At 43.2% G+C, this 18,157-nt stretch overlaps 1 protein-coding gene across 2 annotated transcripts in view; it reads right to left on the bottom strand.

The window, feature by feature from the left end:
- The window catches only part of INPP4B (inositol polyphosphate-4-phosphatase type II B), a gene marked incomplete at its 5' end in the record, with an annotated part of 263,750 nt that extends 246,131 nt beyond the window's left edge, over positions 1 to 17,619 (bottom strand). Inside the window, one exon of one of the 2 annotated variants that reach the window (XM_081021869.1) lies at positions 17,497 to 17,619. Of the gene's footprint in view, positions 1 to 16,397; positions 16,624 to 17,496 lie in introns of those variants that run through there. The other variant, XM_081021870.1, reaches the window with a different exon arrangement.
- Between the last annotated feature and the right edge of the window lie 538 nt (positions 17,620 to 18,157).

Here is an 18,157-nt window from a genome sequence, read left to right as displayed (position 1 = left end):
TTTAGGCAAAGTATTTTACATCTGGCACCTTGCCCCCAGAAGCATTCAAAAGAATTAAACACATACATACATCTATGCAGGTTCATAATCTCCATGAAAAACAGTTGCCTTGGGGGAAGCCAAGAGGAATAAACCGGCATCTAAGACAATCTAGAGGTTTCAGGACCTTGGAGAAAAATCAAGACTTTGATCTGAAACCAAAGGCAACCAATTCAACTCAGAAGAAATGTCGCTGCCAGAGAGCCATACTGCACTAATGCCTCTGAATTGCTAAAATAATAATACACCTCAAAAACTAAATGGCAAGCAAGTTAAAAAGAGCAAGCCTATAGGTTTACAGTCTAAACAGGCAATAAGAAACAGGGGAAGAAAAGCAAAAAGGAAAGAACAGATGCAGAGAGGAGAGGCTCAAAATTCAGGACTTTGTAAAATAGTTGTAAAATAGAAGCAGCAACTAAAGATTTAGACCAGAGGAAAGGTGCTGGCAGAGTCACGAAGCAAACAGAGAGAAGTAAAAACAGATAAGAAAGAATTAAAGCCAACCATTGATTTAGTAAAATGTCAGTTTTAATTACAACCTGAGCTCTAAATGCAATATACAAGCTTCTGAACTGCACATAATTCCCCATTAGGAGGCATGACTGAGAAAAAAATAAGAAGGCATTTCTGATTGAAGACATGTCACATACGATTAAGCCTAGTTTATCCTTCCCCTCAAGTTCTTTGTCTGCTTGGAGAGGAGCTTTGCAGCCTTTATTATTTCAATCTTGCTGAGTCAATTGTGATCTATATCAGTATCAGTTTTGTACCACCCTGTGTTAGACACCAAGTCAAGTCTTAGATGAATATGTAGCTCACCCACCATAGATGTTAAGGAAACCGTGAAGGAAGACCCCCGCTGAATAGATTTCCTTTCCTACTCTATGGCAATCTTCCAGTTCTTTAGGAGCCTCCATGGAGGCTGGTGGAGTCAGACACCTTCATATTTAGACCAGAGAAGGTGTGGCACAACAGTGAATTCTTGCTTTGTGGAGATATCTATATATATATAATGCACATTGCTCCCCAAAAGAAGATACCTTCCCTTTTCTAGAAGTAGTAGAAAAGCCGTTTCAACTAAAGTGACATGCTCACAGCAGCAGTTTGCCATGAAATGAGTCTCTAGCACTGCAGCATTTGTCCTTGACTCAGCACCAGTTTGATGTCACACTTCTTGTTTTTCCCTGGAGTGCTTGAAAAGCAACAAGGTGGACAGTTCTGGAATAAAGTTTATTACTGTCTGCTTGGCCAGAAATATCTAGTAGGGTGCCTTTTTAGAAGACAGCAAGCTCCCTTACTCAATGTAAGGGAATATGGGGCAGCCACTTCTACTGTCAGCATGGGAGCAAAGTAGAGAGGAACAGCAGCAAAATACAAGTGGAGTGCTTTTCCGCTGATGTGAACATGGGGAAATAGACTGCCGCTGTTCAAAATGGTAGATTTGAGCACTCTTCTCTCTACAGGGGAAGGGAAAGGGGAGAGGTCTCTGCAGTAACAATTATGGACTTCTAGACCTCCTACTTCAGCTCCACTGGATTACCTAGGTCAGATGCATTAAGCATTTTTATTCCCCTCTGCAGTCCTTTGGTTTTCTTTTTATTTCCTGAATTAGCTGACAGGTCCATTTTCCATTCCCTGGCAGAGGCTGTTTCCAAGCAACTGATGGGAGGAAAATGGGGAGGAGAGATGTAGAGCCTGTAGTTATTGACATCTACCTCCTCTTTGAGCACAGAATTTACCCAAACGGCTACACTTGTAGCAGACAGGTACCACTGAAAGGGCAAGGGTAAGCCTAATTCATATAAAAGCTTTCTTACAACTTTGAGGGTTAAAAATAATTTTTTAAAAATCAGTCAAGCGGTATATAAATTTTATGAAATAAAATAAATTTACTAAGCAGAACCAAATCAACCTGCCACCAGTCTTAGACACAATGGTTAATTGCATTTAATCTTAATTTTCACCTACTCCCTCTCACCATTTGAGATCAGCTACCAGAAGGATCTGTTCTCTAAAATCAAGGACATCTCCAAGAAGCAAAGAGGATATAGAATTTAGAAGCTTCTTTTTCCAGGAAAAAGGCAAGTACCATATATTCATTTAAACAAAGCAGCCACTGGGTTTATTCTACAGCACTTGTGGCTGAAGCTCTCCTGTCCTACTTTAGTTAAGAGCACCTGCTTCATCTTCAGTGCCTTGACTTCATTATATGTTTGTATGCTTCAAATAAGCATCCTAAATGTAGTCACTATGGTAGAAACTTAACACTCTATCCTACTGGCTATTAGAAGTTGCGGCCGCCATCTTTATTAAAAGCCGCAGTGCTGCATTCACACTCCACACAGAGAGACATTCTGACAGCTCTCAGAATATGACTCAAGTGGTCGCCCCCGGGAAATAAGGGCCATGAATAGCACCATGGGTACAACAGTTCAAACTCAGCTTGCTGAAACAACTATTACAACCTTCTCCAAAAGTTGTGTCCTTCAGACGTTTTAGACTCCAGCTCCCATCAGCCCCAGCCAGCACAGCTAGTGGTCTGGGATGATGGGAGTTGTAGTCCTAAATAGCCAGAGAGCACAAAGTTGGGGGGACGGGACATTATTGGGTCACATATTCCAGAATTGGCAGGAAACAGAAGTTGCATCAGCTGTATACAGGAGTTCATAGTATCCTGTTGCGGAGTATCATAGTTTTTATAATGCCAGTACATAGCAGTAGTCATCAAAAATATTCATTGACTTGACAGTAGGGTTCTGTTGCCATTTCTCAAGTGCCATGTAAAGAAAGATGTCACTCAAATTCTTTATAATATAGTTTTTACAAGTGCTTGCAAAAATCAGTGTGATTACTAGGCTTGATTGTGTTTCATGCTGTTTATTCTCATCCAGAGGAGAGGACTGAATTTCAGCAAGCCTCTCTACTGCACAATTTAGAATTTCTAAGTTCCATTAGTCTCTCTCAACAGTTTTTAACCATTATATTAACTCGCTCCCCCTGCCCTGAAATACAGGACCAGAGTGGCAAACACAAACCAGAACTCTGGAGGTAGAATGACGAGCAAGTGATAGTTCTATGTGAATGCTCAACATTCATCCTCTCACAATCTGAAGGGTGTGGGTGTGGAGTGGAGCTTTGTTTTAGTAATTTGATCCATTTTAATGGGTGTTGTATATTGCTTTGGGGGCCTTTTTAGAAAGGCAGTTAATATAAATTTATATTTAACCTTATCATTATTTGGAAGCCTGATCATTCAGGGTTCTGCACTTCATTCACCCTGCATGTGTCGAGCAGACATGCACACCCCTTCACATCTTTACCCTGTGGAAATCTGTGGGGTGCGGCAATGGAGATATGACAGAGGGGAATGGAAAAGGAGCATGCCCCCATTATCTCCCCTCAGGTGACTGGAATCACATGATGGGTGAATGCCTGTCTAGGGCTTCTATGGCAATATGAACTTCTATATTAGTAAGCAACTGAGAAGGCAAATGGGTAGGAGCATATATTCTAAATGACATGCCCTAAGTGGGTATTAAGCTACATGCAACTTAAAAATGTTATGAACTTTCGGAGGGGCGAATGCATTGTGATGTATAATACTTTCATAAGTCCCCAACGCACTATGTACATTTTTTCATCTCTTCTTAAAAATGGAATTTATAAACTGTATTAGTTATGGAGTGGACAATGACTGGGAGGGGTCCATACATACCCACCTATTTTAGCCAATGAATTCTGAAACAAAGAGATGCAAATCAATATGGAATGTAAATGCCAAGATTGCATTATATTGAAAGTCGTTTGATCCAAACCTTCCCTTAGGGGGTGGGGGGAAAAAACCTGTTAGAAAAACTAATAATAAAAGAACACTGTCCTCCTGAATAATGCATTTTCAATACATAGACATTTTAAAGACTATTGTGAAGGTTGAAAAGCAGGACCTGCATGAAAGAAGAAGCCCTATTTATAGTTTTATGAGTGCAAATGTATTCAAGTTTGCTTCTTTGGTCATAAGTTATGAAATAAGTTATGCAGCTGGAGAGAACTTCAAGACGAATATTTGGGGGGAGGGGAAACCCTGCCTGAATAAGCAGAGGATGTCATACAAAAATGCACACTTGCAGCAGACCACCAGCTAAATAGGAGAAGCCCATCTAAGCTCTACACAGTTTAAAAGTGGATGAAAGTGTCTCTAGTCACGATTAGCAGGCACAGTGCAGCTCCTCCTCTTCTGAAAGAAGATTCCCTCAAGATAAAAATGAAAAAAGTGATTTTAAGCCTAGGCCTCCCAAGAAATTGAAGAAGCAGACAAAAAAGTGGCCTCGGCAAATGACTGACTGAACCAGCCAGCTGCTTACAGTACTCACTGCATTAAAAAGAGAAAGGGGTTACCTGCCCTCCTGGTTACTCAGAAGTTATGGAAAGAAAGAACAGAAATTGCTCTTCAGCTGTTGAAGCAAAGAAAAGGGCTGCTACATTATGTAGAGGAAGAAGTAAATGTTGCTGCTGAGAAACCTGCTATAGTCTGTCTTGCAACAGTACTAAAGCCCAGCAGATGACCAACTGAAATATTTAGAGCAGCAAAATCATTCATATTAATAACATATTGCCATAAAAAAAGATAAGACAAAATTCTGGCTTTTACTGAACAACTGCAGACTACATCCATGGACAGTCCGGAAACTTTTTTCAACAACAGAAGGAAATTTGTTTTAGCATTATTGCTTGAATATTTTAGAAATATTTCAAGCTGACTTTGAGCCACAACTGAGATACACATATTACTTAAAATTACATAAAGAATCCTAAAATTTATGAAACCCTAGAAATTCTAGTACAAATCTTAGTCTCAGCATAAAGCCACTTGAATACTTGTGTTTCAAAATGTACAGTCGAACAATGTTCTTCACATTACTGAGTTACACTACAGTAAACTTAAAGTGAAATTCCATTTTATTTTTACCTGCAGAATGTTGTTCTGATTAACTGAATAAGACAGTAGAGAGAGAGAAAACCAGAACATGGCTTCAGGCAAGATGCCCAAGTATGTCACTCTAACATAATGTGCCAAAATTGATTATGTTGAAGGTAATTTCATCATATTTAAAAATGAGCAAGCATAATTTTTTCCCCTTTTCAAAACAGTACAATAATCTGCTCTTTTGTTTCTATAAACCTTAATAAATATTCATGAGTAGCTTCATGACACCTCATTAGTGAGCTGTTAAGCAAGTTGAACCAATGCTGAATTAAACATTTATAATGAATTACTGTAGTTTCCTAATGCAATGTGAATTTTTTTTGTAAATACAAAAACACATTTGTTTTAATAATTGCAATTTGAAAAACATAACTGCTTCCATTTGTGCTTGCAGAAATTAAAAATATGAGATTCTTTCTTTCTTCAAAGAGTTCATTCTTTCTTCAAAACCAACACCACACCTATGAATCAGGACCAGAGTGTTCATTTACAGGGAATCTTAGGAGCCAACACTACCAGACTGCCAAGGATCACAACTACAGAACTAGTTGCATTATTAAATCCGATGTTTCACATGTTTGGCAAACCTTTTGGCTTGTTAGCTTTATTGCGGCATCAACTACATCAACCTTAGCAAAAGCTTTCTAATCTTCCAAGGTGACCCCCATTTTTTAACATTATTACATTCACTAGCAACAAAAGGGCACCATATTTTTCATCACTAATAAAACACTGTGGCTTCTAAAATTCATTTTAAAGTTGTTGGGCATAGGTCCCCCCCCCCAAAGAAAAATGCCTGAAAAACTAAATACCGTATTTTTCGCACCATAGGACGCACCGGACAATAGGACGCACTTTGTTTTAGAGGGGGGAGAACAAGGAAAAAAAATTCTCCCCCTCTCTGCCCAGCGCCCCTTCAGCGAAGTGGCAGGAGGCGCTGTGCAGAGAGGGGGAGAACTTCCCCCCTCTTGTTTTCCCGCTCTAAAACAAGGTGCCATTTAAGGTGCGTTCAGGCGGCTACCTTGGAAGCCTGGAGAGCGAGAGGGGTCGGTGTGCACTGACCCCTCTCGCTCTCCAGGCTTCAGGTTCCTTTTGACCTGCTCTTTGGGGCTGGCGGGGGGAAGCCCACCACCAGCCCCAAAGAGCAGGTCAGGGAGCAGCGTAAAGGCGCAGCGGAGAGGCTCCTGCCATAGCCGCGTGTCACCTCTCCAGCCGGGAGAGGGTCGCGGGGGGCTGCTTTAGCCCCGCGAGTGCTTTCCCGGCTGGAGAGGTGACGCGTGGCTATAGAGGCTCCTGCCATAGCCGCGCATCACCTCTCCAGCCGGGAGAGGGTCGCGGGGCTATGGCGTCTTCGCTCCATAGGACGCACACACATTTTCCCTTCATTTTTGAAGGGGAAAAAGTGCGTCCTATAGAGCGAAAAATACAGTTACTCAGTTTTCAGATTTTGAGACATCACAGGCATGATTGCATTGCTAGATATTTAATGAAAGATCACCAAGATAAAAGTCACATTAATATAAAAAAAAATAGTAGTGTTTGTTAATTTAGGAAAATTAAATGCATGAGCCATTGCGGCAACAATTTTGTGCAAAAGAATATCCGTTAGGCGACTCATTAGTCATGTCACCAAGCCTGATGTTCTGGGCAGGAGATTCATTTTCTGGGTCTGCAACTGCCAAACTCTGTCTAGGGCATGGCACTGTGTTTGCCTCAGTCTCCCAAACTGAACCCATTCTACACCCAGTGAAAAACGTAGCAAACAAAAGCAAGGAAAGAGAAATGAAAGTAGGAAGAAGCTGCCCTCCTTTACTCTTTTTCTCCCTTCCCGTTTGGGGATTGGTGGAGCAAAAGTCAGGGAGCCCAACAATAGGTGGAACCAGAGCCAATGACAGGCAGAGATAACCAATTTCAGTTTTGTCCTCATCCCTTTCTGAGTTGTACAAAACCTGGCAGAAGAGGTGCCACCTCCTGGACTGGTTGGAAGAAAGAAGACATGCAGGAGTCATGAGAGGGCAAGCTGAGGCAGCTGGAGAAGCAGTGCCCCAGTCAATCCTGTGGAGCAGTCTCCACTGGAAGATAGTATACAGCCATCACAAAACTGTCCATTATAATCATTATTGAACTGCACCAAAATATTGTGAGATCCTACACCACGAAGGTCGCTTCCTCCTCCTCCTCTGGCTCCTACCTGTTTCCATGTTCTATCTCTGCAATCAATGCGTGCAAAATAAAATGCCTTAAGCAGCGCCATTGCACAAACTGTTCTTTGTGATCACAGCTCTCATTTACACCAAGAAATCTTTCGATATTAGCCTATAGGTTATCAGTGGATTTAGTACCAAACTGACATACACACCCTACATTGTAGGGCCTTCAGGCATACCTGAGCCTTTGGAAAAAAACAAACAGAATGCACCAGCATTTTTGTTTTCAAAAGTTTGCTTGCACTGCTTGAAACCCTTGTATATTTGCAGTTACATAAGGTACTCGGCATTGCACACTGCCATCTGCTGCACAGTTTTATTACAAGCTTTACCAAAAAAATACCCATCCACCTTATAACATATGTAACAGAGAAGTAGACACTTTGTTTCAACTATTCTTTCTGCTACAACTTGGAGAGAACAATGAATTAGATGCAGGATAATGCAATATTGATTGTGAGGCAATGCAAACTGCAGGCACATAATGGGAATTTCTTAGGAAAAAATTATTTAGGTAATTCTATTGATTGTTATATTTACTGATGTTATATAAAACTCTTATTACATTAAGAAATATTTTAAATAAATAATATGAAGTCATAATCCATTTTTATTTCATTCAGACTAAATATTCATAAAGGAAATTGCCGGTTACTAAAATCAGGACCGAGTTTAGGGTGGCTTGGGTGTTTCCTGCACAAGGCAACTAGCTGGGGGCATGCAAAATTGAGTAGATTCATAAGTGAGTAGATTCATAATTGAAATTTGGGGGTGCCCACTTTTGGCCTCATACAGGGTGCCAAATCTTATGAAGCATTTCCAAAGTCCACCTCTGCTAAAATGCCCATGATATATGTCCAGCTCTATACAACATGCTTTCTTTCTTTAAAGTATCTATTGACAGATTGCATCTAACACAACATCAGATACATAGTTTGTAAATTGTTTTCATGTGAAACTCTGTTGTCTGGTTTTAAGCAGTCTTTCTTGCAACCTTAGTATCCTGTTATATCAAATTAAAGGGAGCAGGAGGAGATCAACCCAACTTTCAGAAGGCAGGGAGAGATTTTACAAGACCCCTACACGATTTCACTCTTAACTAAGATGGTATCAGTGGCGTAGCGTGGGTTGTCAGCACCCGGGGCAAGGCAAGTAATTTGCGCCCCCTAACCCGTGGATTTTAGTAGGGGTAGAGAGCTACGAGTGTGAGCGCGCCCCCCCAGATGTTGCGCCTGGTGCGGCCGGCCCCCCCTGTACCCCCCATGCTACACCACTGGATGGTATTACTAATACTACAGCATTAACTAATACTCTGGGCACTTACTGAAGCCCCAGAATACCTAAAGGCCACATCCCATATTTCTTTTCTTTAAACACAGCACAGCATCTTTCCTGAAGTTGCAAGACAAAACAAATATTATTATTATTATTACAGGATGTATTTGTCTTGTTTCTTAATACTTTTTAATACCATTTCAGTGAATCTGCAGTGAATGACTGACACCGGATATTGCCCAAAGTATTAATAAGTATTACTCAAAAGTATTAAGAAGCAAAATGGAGAACTGTTGGTTTGTTGCAAAAGTAATTTTATTAAGTTATGTACAGTATTTGGGTTTCTACTCATTCCTTATGGTTCAAAGGATTATGCAAAAAAAAAAAAAAAATTAAGGTGCAAAATAAGCAAGTAATTTAAAATAACTAAATAAACCTAATAATTAATTTTTTTTAATCCCTGGGAGCACAAACATAGAACACCAAACGGCTGGAAGCCTGTCTAAACAAGTATGTCCTGCACTGTTACTTGAAAAGGGAATTCTGGATCCACTAGGTGGTCACAGAGAATCTTTTTCTTACCAGTCTTGGCATTTCACTAGAAGGTTTTTACTAAGTTATCCTGTCAGGTGTGTTTTTTCCCCAACCGTGGCAGGAAAATAGTTTGAATCTGTCGCTTCACAGTTTACAGCTCTGTGTTTTAGCCACTACACTGCATTTCATGACATTTTCCTCCCAAGTGTCTGTGACAGGTTTCAGAAAACTAGATTGAGAGGCAAGCCAAACTGAAGTAGAGCACATGAGCAATTCAAGGGGTCAAATCCATTTCTCCCTTTAATCCCTCCTTCACCTCCTTCCCTCTATAGCATCTTCATAGCTGGCTGAACCTGACTGCCCCCATAAGACTTGCCACCTATACTGTAAGAGAATCTGCAAGAAAAGCATCGGTGGTGTAGAGGTTGCACATTTGAAACAGTTTCTTTCTCTTTCTCTTGGGGGCAGGGGAAAAAAAACTCATGTGAGAAGTTGGGCGAGACTGCCATCTGGACAACTGGTGTTCACTTGAGCCACTGAACACCAGTTTCTTTGCTACAAAAAATATACTTAGAATCACCTGCTTAGAGGCTGCAATCAAGGAATACAACAAAATGCTCTCATTAGCACTTTGCCTCTTCAAAGAGAAAACAGATCCCAGAATCTGAAACGGAAGCCTCTGCATTAAAAAGGAAAAAAGAATATTTGCATTGCAATAAATGCAAATATAAAGCACTTTCTTTGCCGGGATTACTCCTACCACTGTGTCAGTCGAAGAATACAGTGGCACTGAACATCACACGGGTTCTCTTTTGCAAAAGAGATACTGATTTCATTACCATGCATAATGGAAAAGCGACTGGACATTGGTTAGTGCACATAACCGTGTCTACATTCTGGCAATATGGATGGTGAAGAGGACACAATTCAGAGTCTGCATTGCCTCCTCTAGTGGCCAGGCAGCTGAGCTCTTTCAAATAGTCTGGAGGTTGCTGACATATATTGTAGAGGAAGACCAAAGCCTTTGAGGGGCCATTGTGACCAACCAGCTGCACATTCTGATCTTGACTCTGCAGCTGTGGCACATCCAATCAAATCATATATGTGTAGCTGGTGATGTGTTGTGCAATAGCTTGACTTCAGTGGTCTAGGCACAGGTAACTTCAAGATTGGATTACTGCAATATACTCTATATGAGTAAGCTTCCCTTCAGCTTCATCTGGAAATTGGAAATTGCTGTAGCTCAGTAGTGGACCAGAGTGAATTTCTGTTGATATGCTACATCCCTGCACTGGTTGCCAGCTTGTTACTCGGCCCAATTCAAGGTGTTACTATTAGATGATAAAGCCCACTCTACTGCTTCCATCTACAGAACTGACACTTTTATAAGTGCTACATGTGTTTGCTCCACACTCACAAGGAACTGATCCTTCAGTGTAGCAACACCTAAAGGTAAAGGATCCTTGACCATTAGGTCCAGTTGTGATCGACTCTGGGGTTGCGGTGCTCATCTCGCTTTATTGGCCGAGGGAGCCGGCGTACAGCTTCAGGGTCATGTGGCCAGCAACACCTACTAGCCCATTAATTTTAGGCAAGTACCTTCTCTGTATAGCTCGCCCACCACTTATGCAAGGGTTCGGTTCCAAGGGTCCATGCACAAAGGCAAAATCATGCAAAGTCAGGAACCTCCAGAACCACCATCCCCCCAAGGAGGCAGAGGGCTTCTTATTGGGCTCTGGGAAGGTTACAGAGGCCAGTAAGCAAGGAAAACCCACTGGATGCATGACTCGTGGGGAAATGAATGGAGAGCAGGGAACAGTGGTCTTTCCCTGCTCTCCATTTATTCATTCCCCCCACCCCACCCACATAATGTTGCAATTGCAAATGTAGAATAAGTGCAAGTTGCAATGCCACTGTATTATTTTTGGCATCTGCTAAAAAGTTTTAGTTAAGCCTATCCATATGGGTAACTTTAACAAATATGCTTGTGATTTCTAGTTGTTTTTAAATGTTTGATTTTATATGTATTTAAAAAAATATTTTACATTGTTTTATGTACCTCATTTGGTGGTTTTTGTTGATTAAGTTGTGCATAAATTTGTTAATTAAATAACTGGGGGGGCAGAAGGAGGGAGGGAGGGAAGGATGGAGGAAGAAGAGGCAGGAGCAGCTGCTGAGGCTGCCTGGCAGAAACAACATCTGGATTTTCCATAATACTTACATAAGCAAATGATGGCATTTCAAAAGAAAATGTCCATTGTGGAAGCACCTTCACTTGGTGTTCCGGCAAATGCCAAGAGGATCAATGAGAAATCAATTAACTTTAGTTTCTCACTTCACATACACACCCTGTACATATGCAAATATAATGCTAGGTCTCAAAGCACATGTAACTTACATCACCATAAATTTATATCATTGCAAAACAACAATGTGTTAATTGCTATAGCAACCCATTATTATGCACCCTTGCTCAGGAAATGTATAGATTACAAAAGAATCCTGTGAGATAAGTTAGGCTGAGGATCTATGACTGGCCCAAAGTAAACCTGGCTTAGGAATCTTTCAGGTCCTGGTCCAACATTCTAACTACTACATCACCCCTTCAACTTTACCATTCCGTTCTAGAAACTCACCAAAACCAGAGATTGTACATTGTTTGGAAACTGTATGTGACACCCTCACTCAAACTATCTGTTTGTTGGCCAGGGAACTGAAGGCATGGGGAATAATAATTAGCAAACCCAAGCCCCTGGAATGAAAACAGCTATGTTCAATAAATAGGAAAATGGGATTCATTCTCACGGTGAGATTTCCACCAGTAGGCACGTTACAAAGCATCGAGGGTTGCTTTTGAATTTGAAATGCTTTGTGAGGGTAAAATGGGCTAAGTGGTCTGGTGTCACAGATGAAATGAAGTGATGTGGAAAGTGCTTCTTTGCTTTAAATTTCACCCTCCCAAGACCGCTTTGCAACAGAAACTGTGCATGGGTTATGGGCTAAGATTTTTGAGCTAAATTTTTCTTTAACTTGATATTCTATGTGAATTCCTGAGAGAGTCTTTTTTTTTTTACAGGGGAAGAGGCACTGGCCTACAAATGTACTGAAATATAAATAATTAGGCAGCCTATTCCTATTTAAAGTCAGTACGTTCATCACCTCCACGCTGCCAAGATACACCTTTGCTTGAAGACTTAAAAAAAAAAAATCTATGAAAGAAGTGAGTTACTTTCAAAACTAGCTTTGAAATTTTTCACTACTGGTAGAACTAGGGCTTTTTTTCAGCCGGAACTCAGTTCTGGTACCTCTCAGGTGGTTGTCATTGCCATTCCAAGAGAATAAGGGAGGTGTTCATGGTGAGTTCTGGCAGCTCATTTTCTAGAAAAATAGCACTGGGTACAATCACCAATTGCAATGCTGGTAGGAAACAGAGCTACATGCATCACATCCCAAGTCACTGTCCACAGTACCAGTCTTGCCCCCAATGCAACAGAGATACCCCCCATCTTCCAGACTTTAACACATCCTGGCAGCTACTGATGTAAGCAACAAATAGGCATGGGAAGACTCACAGGAGGATCCTTGTAGAAATGGAGTAAGGGTCAAGTGCTTCCTAAGGCAATGCAGAACTAGGACAAGGGGGCATATTTTGCTGGTCCCAAGCACTCTGCCTTCCCCACCTGGATTTGAACCTGAAAGACAGGGGGGAAGTGCAGGTGCATGGAGGCCAAGTTGTAATCAAACAAAATTTGTTGATCACAAGGCACATCTGTTATGACATTAGCCTAAGCTTCCAATTTTCTGGGTTTGTGGAGCAAAAGCCAACATGAGACAGGTTAAACTGACTATATGCATTTCTGAATATGACAAAAAGCTGGAGTATCTGAATATTTACAGCACTAATATAATAGAAGTTTTATATTTAAAGAAAATTCCACTTAAGCAAAATACAGAATTATCTGCATGTTACGTTTGCTTCACTGGAGGAAAAGAGGCTCTGCATGTAAATTTGGTTTCTCCAGATCTTTGGGGCTTTTAATGCTAATCACAATTGAAATCAGAGAAAAAATCAGCCTGGGGATAAAGGGAGAAACCCTCACTTCACACACTGCAGGACAAAGCTGTGGGGCCACAAACAAAACCCAGGGTGGTGCCCCAATTTAAATTAAGCCCCAAAGCACCTTTTCTCTTGCTTTATGGCAAAAGGATAATTTAATAAGGTCTTAACAGTCCAAGGAAATGTCACCCTAGAAAAAAAATCTCATGAACATGGCATTCCACAATCCATTGAACTCTGACATTTTTTCACAAACACAGCATAAACATGTTTGTATGATAAATGGCTAATGGGACAGAGAAATTGCTTTATACCTTTAAGTAATAACATCCGCACACATGGTATAACTAGCATGTGAAAGGTTGAGGTTGCAACCTCAGCACACTTGCTAGGAATTAAGCCAGGTACAGGCAAACTCGGTCCTCCAGATGTTTTGGGACTACAACTCCCATCATCCCTAGCTAACAGTACCAGTGGTCAGGGATGATGGGAGTTGTAGTCCCAAAACATCTGGAGGACCGAGTTCGCCTATGCCTGCATTAAGCTGTACAGTTATACCTTGGAAGTCAAATGGAATCCGGAATCCATTCCAGAAGACTTCCAAAACATTCGAAAACCAAATCGCAGCTTCTGATTGGCTGCAGGAAGTTCCTGCAGCCAATCAGAAGCCCCATCAGACGTTTGGGTTCCAAAAGAATGTTCGCAAACCAGAACAATCACTTCCGGGTTTGCAGCGTTTGGGAGCCAAAACGACTGAGTTCCAGGGTGTTCAGAATCCTTTATTACCCCAAGTAGAAATATCTTCAGTCCATTGTCTCACAAGGCTCAGTTCCTTCAGTGCAGCCAATAACTGTATAGAACTGTATGTATCCACTTTCATTTAAATGCAACATCCTTTTCTCAAGAAAAAAAAACCAAGGTGATTATTTAGAATGATATTCTGCATGAAAAGTTTGCTTCATTTGGAGCCACCCCTGGATGTAGTCTCAAATGGAGAAACGCAGGTGCTTTTTAAAAACAATAATAATGAAAGTTTAAACACACCTCTTAATATCAATAGTTGCAGAACACAAATTACACTGAAGTAAAATCAGTGAAAAACTTCACCATCATAAAATTGAAGGGGAGCTTTGTGTACACACAAACACTGCTCAATATAGGAAATCGAGAACTACAGCATCTGCAACAGACAGGTGCCCTGACTCTACTGGTAGACCTCCAGCAGAGGAGAGTCCAACACATCTCTAGATACATGATTGTTACTATTAAATCTGGTGGTGGCATTTTCTTGCTCAAGGCAACTCAAAGTGACTTACAATGAAAAAGAAGTGGTTCCATTGCCAAACTGCTCCTACCCTCAAGAATCTTCACCTAATGTTCAGGCAATATCTACCTCCTCTAACTTAAGCCCATGTGATGTAGTCCTGCCCTTTGGGACATCAGAAAACCAACTTTTGGCAGTGTACACATTGCCATTTATTCCAAAGCACTCCCACTGCTCGCGTTAGCCACAGCTCCCGTCTATCCCGCAGTTTCCTGAGGAATACTGTTGCTTGGTGCTCCCCCCCCCCCCTGAACCAACTTCCATCAGATTTGGAAAATGTAAGCCACGTTCACTTCGCAGTAAAGCCGAGGTGTGCACATTTGAGACAGCCATTGAACACCCGCAGATGAGAGCCTCATTAATAGGAGGCTGAAGGCGCAGGGTAACTAGACAGGTAATGTGCATCAGGTGAAGTCATCCCTGCCACCTCTCTGGTGTGTACAGCAACATGCAAACAAAACTTGAAACGCAGTGGGAGAAATGGCATCGTTGCATTTTAAGCTGCTAAGGTGCACATAGCCTAAGCCCTCCGCTGTATCATGGCCTCCCTCAGTATTCATCACAGGGCTTGCTTTCCATATCATTGGCTATCTTTACTGCCCATTTTAATCCATTCTGATTCGTCTACACCCTAGCAACTGTAACACCGCTTCTTAAAAAATAAAATTTAAGTAACATTTTAAAAGGATCCACATTTTAAATATGTGTACATCATCATTACTACTGTGAACCTCTGCACCTACCAAGTTGCCTGCTTCCAGTTTATGCTGCAGTAGTGGAAGTGTGCTAAAGAGCAAAAATTTGTCAATGTATCTACCCAAACCATATGGCCAGAACTAAGAAACCTTGCTTTCTTTTCTCTTAGGCATTGCAACATCTACCCACAGGGGTACTGCACAAGTGGAATTCTTGCATCCAGATAATGACTAACCATGGAGCAGGAGTCCTATGCATAAATCACATGTGATTCCTTAGATTCCAGAAGCAAACCCAGAAGCACATCAATAATTTAAAGCCCCCAAATCCTATAAAGACTTCCATGCATGCTTAATTTGATGCACTGTGAGTAATCCCCCCTTGAATTCAATGCAAGATGACATTGGCTCCAATCCTGCACATTTTTGTATGCATCTAGTTGTACTAATTTGGGCCATTCCATGTTGACAAATGAATATATATAAGAAACCAGTTATATAACATCCTAAGTAAAAAGAAAAGGAGGCCAATGCAGTGTTGCTGATCAAACATAGGTATTGCCTTAATACTTAATAGAGCCGTGTGTTTGTGTGTGCGCTTTCCTGAAAATTAAACCCCACTAACAATTGGTGCCATTTTTAAAAAAGAGAGTCTCTGTTACCTCCAGGTGATTATCATCTAGATTGTAGAACAGCTGAGCCAGTGTGGTTGGGTATCTCCCACCACCTCTCCAAAGGAGACAGCCTTTTAGCTCAGAGGAGAGGAATATATAAAACCACAAAAACACTGCAGGCTATTAAGTCAATATTTCAGCACAAGAACTTTCAGAACAAAATCATGGTATTTAAATACAATGAACACCAAGTCCATTAACCAGTGCAAAATTCAACACCCCATGAAGCAATCTAGGTTCAATTAAACCTCAGTGTACATATTTAGCTGTATCATTAACAAGTGTGAACGCTTTCCAAAGAGAGAAGAATACAGAGGGATGTGCCAGATGGCACTGCACTTAATAGCTTTTCTCAAAAAACAAAACAAAAAAAACCAACCCTCAAAATTCTCTAATATTTAGAGTATACTCTAGCCAATACATCTGAGCTTCATTTGCATTTTAAGGAGTCTGATGAACGCACTTTCATTTGAGCCTAATTAAAAGAAGACGAGGAACCTCTCTCTCTCTCTCTATACACACACACACACGCATACACAAAGTGCCTCTTCTAACTTTTCTGACCAATATTTGTTCTAGAAAGCCACGCTCTTCCCCCTCCCCCTTACTTAAATTTGCTCCAGATTTCCGATAAGTGTGGGCCAGCAAAAACTCTGTACCACGGATTTCGGAACTGCTCTCCTCCTCGCAACTAAGAGAGATTCCCCAGCAGGAACCGCAACGAGCTCGGTGTTCCTCCTAACGCCCACTTCTCCTAATGCTGAGAAGTTCTTTTTAAATCTCCTTAACACAGTGTGTGTGTGTTCAGGGTAGCATCCGCACTTGCTCTGAGAGCGAGCTCTTTCTCTCTTCGGTGCCCAAACCACCCGGAATGCCACGTTTCCAATGCATCTCCAAGGATCAGCCGCCGCCGCCAGGATGGAAGATCCGGCGTTCTTGATGGCAAGGCGACAACCAAAACGGCGATCATCCTCTGCCTTCCTTTAAACTAACAGGGTCTCTATCGCTGCAGCAGCAGCAGCCAGCCAGTCTGCCTGCCTGCAACCCTCATTCACTGCAATCCCGCCTCATCTTTCCGGGCAGACGCCTCGCTTGGTACCCAGCGACAGACATCTCTCTCCTCAATAAGGCAGAGAAAAATGCACGCAGCAGAAAGACCAGGAGGACGAGAAGGGTCTCTCTTTGCGCCCCCAACCACCACCCCCATCACTGCCTTTTTAAAAATAGTTCTCCCGCCTCGCAGAGGAGGAGAAAACAACTCCAAACACGGTTCTCGCGGAAAGGGCAGGTAAGGCAAAGCCCGTCTCGAGGGTCCCAGTCGCAGCAGCAGCAGCCCCGGAGCGCCTCTCTTCTCCTCGCGCGCGCCAGGCAACGGAGCCACTGCCAGCCCCGCGACTCTCGACACCGGCTCCTTTCGCCCTCGCTCGCCTGCTTCGGGGTCTCGCACCTGCCCCCGTACCTTCCCTGCCTGCAACGCCCGCCTCTTCGGACTTGTGTTTCCCGCCCGCCTCCCGGCGAAACTGCAACAGGAAGAAACTTGAAAGGGGCTCGAGAAGCGGGGTGGGAAAACGGAGGCGACTTTCGCCTCAGACTAGCCCCCCGGCGGCGGCGGCCGCAGCAGTCGCCCACCCGCGCTTGCCCAAGGCGCCCTCTCTCCCTCAGGAAACCGCCCCGGCGAAAGAGGGACAGGTCTGAGTTTGTTTTTACCTGCGCTGCCTCCCCGCGAAGGCGCCGCTCGCCCGCCTGCCCGCCTGCGTCCGTCTCCAGGCTGTGGCACGCAAGGACTCCGTAGCCTCTGCTATTTATAGTCCGCAGCTCCTCGCCAACCCCTGGCCAAGCGGGAGAGAGGAGCTGCAAGGGAAAGCAGCGGGGGCGAGACTCAGCGGGCTTCCGCGCTCTCCTGCCAGCCAGCCAGCCGGGCGGCCACCGCCAGCGCGCCTCAGAGCCTCCGCGCCGAGTCGAGGGCGCTGCTTCGCTGCAGCTGCTCGCACAAGCCAGAGGCGCAAAGCGAGGCGCGCGCGTTCCTTCCCTTCGGTAGCGCCGCCTCCCGCCAGCCGAGTCTCCGCCTCCTCTCTTTTTGCCTCCTTCCTCCAATGTCACCGCAGCTCGACGGAGGCTCCCGAGCTCTGCAGGAGGCCAACCCCAGGAGCGACGGCCTGTGCCCAAGGGCGCACGCGCCGCAAGAGACGGGAGGCCGGCGCGCGATGCTCCGCTGCTTTCCCTCTCGCGCTCTCTGGCACCGCAACGCTGAGCTCAGAGGTGATCCGGGCGAGAGGCGGGCAGCAAGCAGCTGTGACTTGCCGTGCGCCTCCCGGAGTCTAGGGGGCGCTCGCTTCTTGCTGTGAGCTCCCTGGAGAACCAGAGGGTG

The sequence above is a fragment of the Podarcis pityusensis genome, assembly GCF_964106645.2.
Source record: "Podarcis pityusensis genome assembly, chromosome: 9".
NCBI classification, from domain to species: domain Eukaryota; kingdom Metazoa; phylum Chordata; class Lepidosauria; order Squamata; family Lacertidae; genus Podarcis; species Podarcis pityusensis.
Note: the sequence above shows the minus strand (reverse complement) of the source record. Positions and strands in the feature narration are given on the sequence as shown.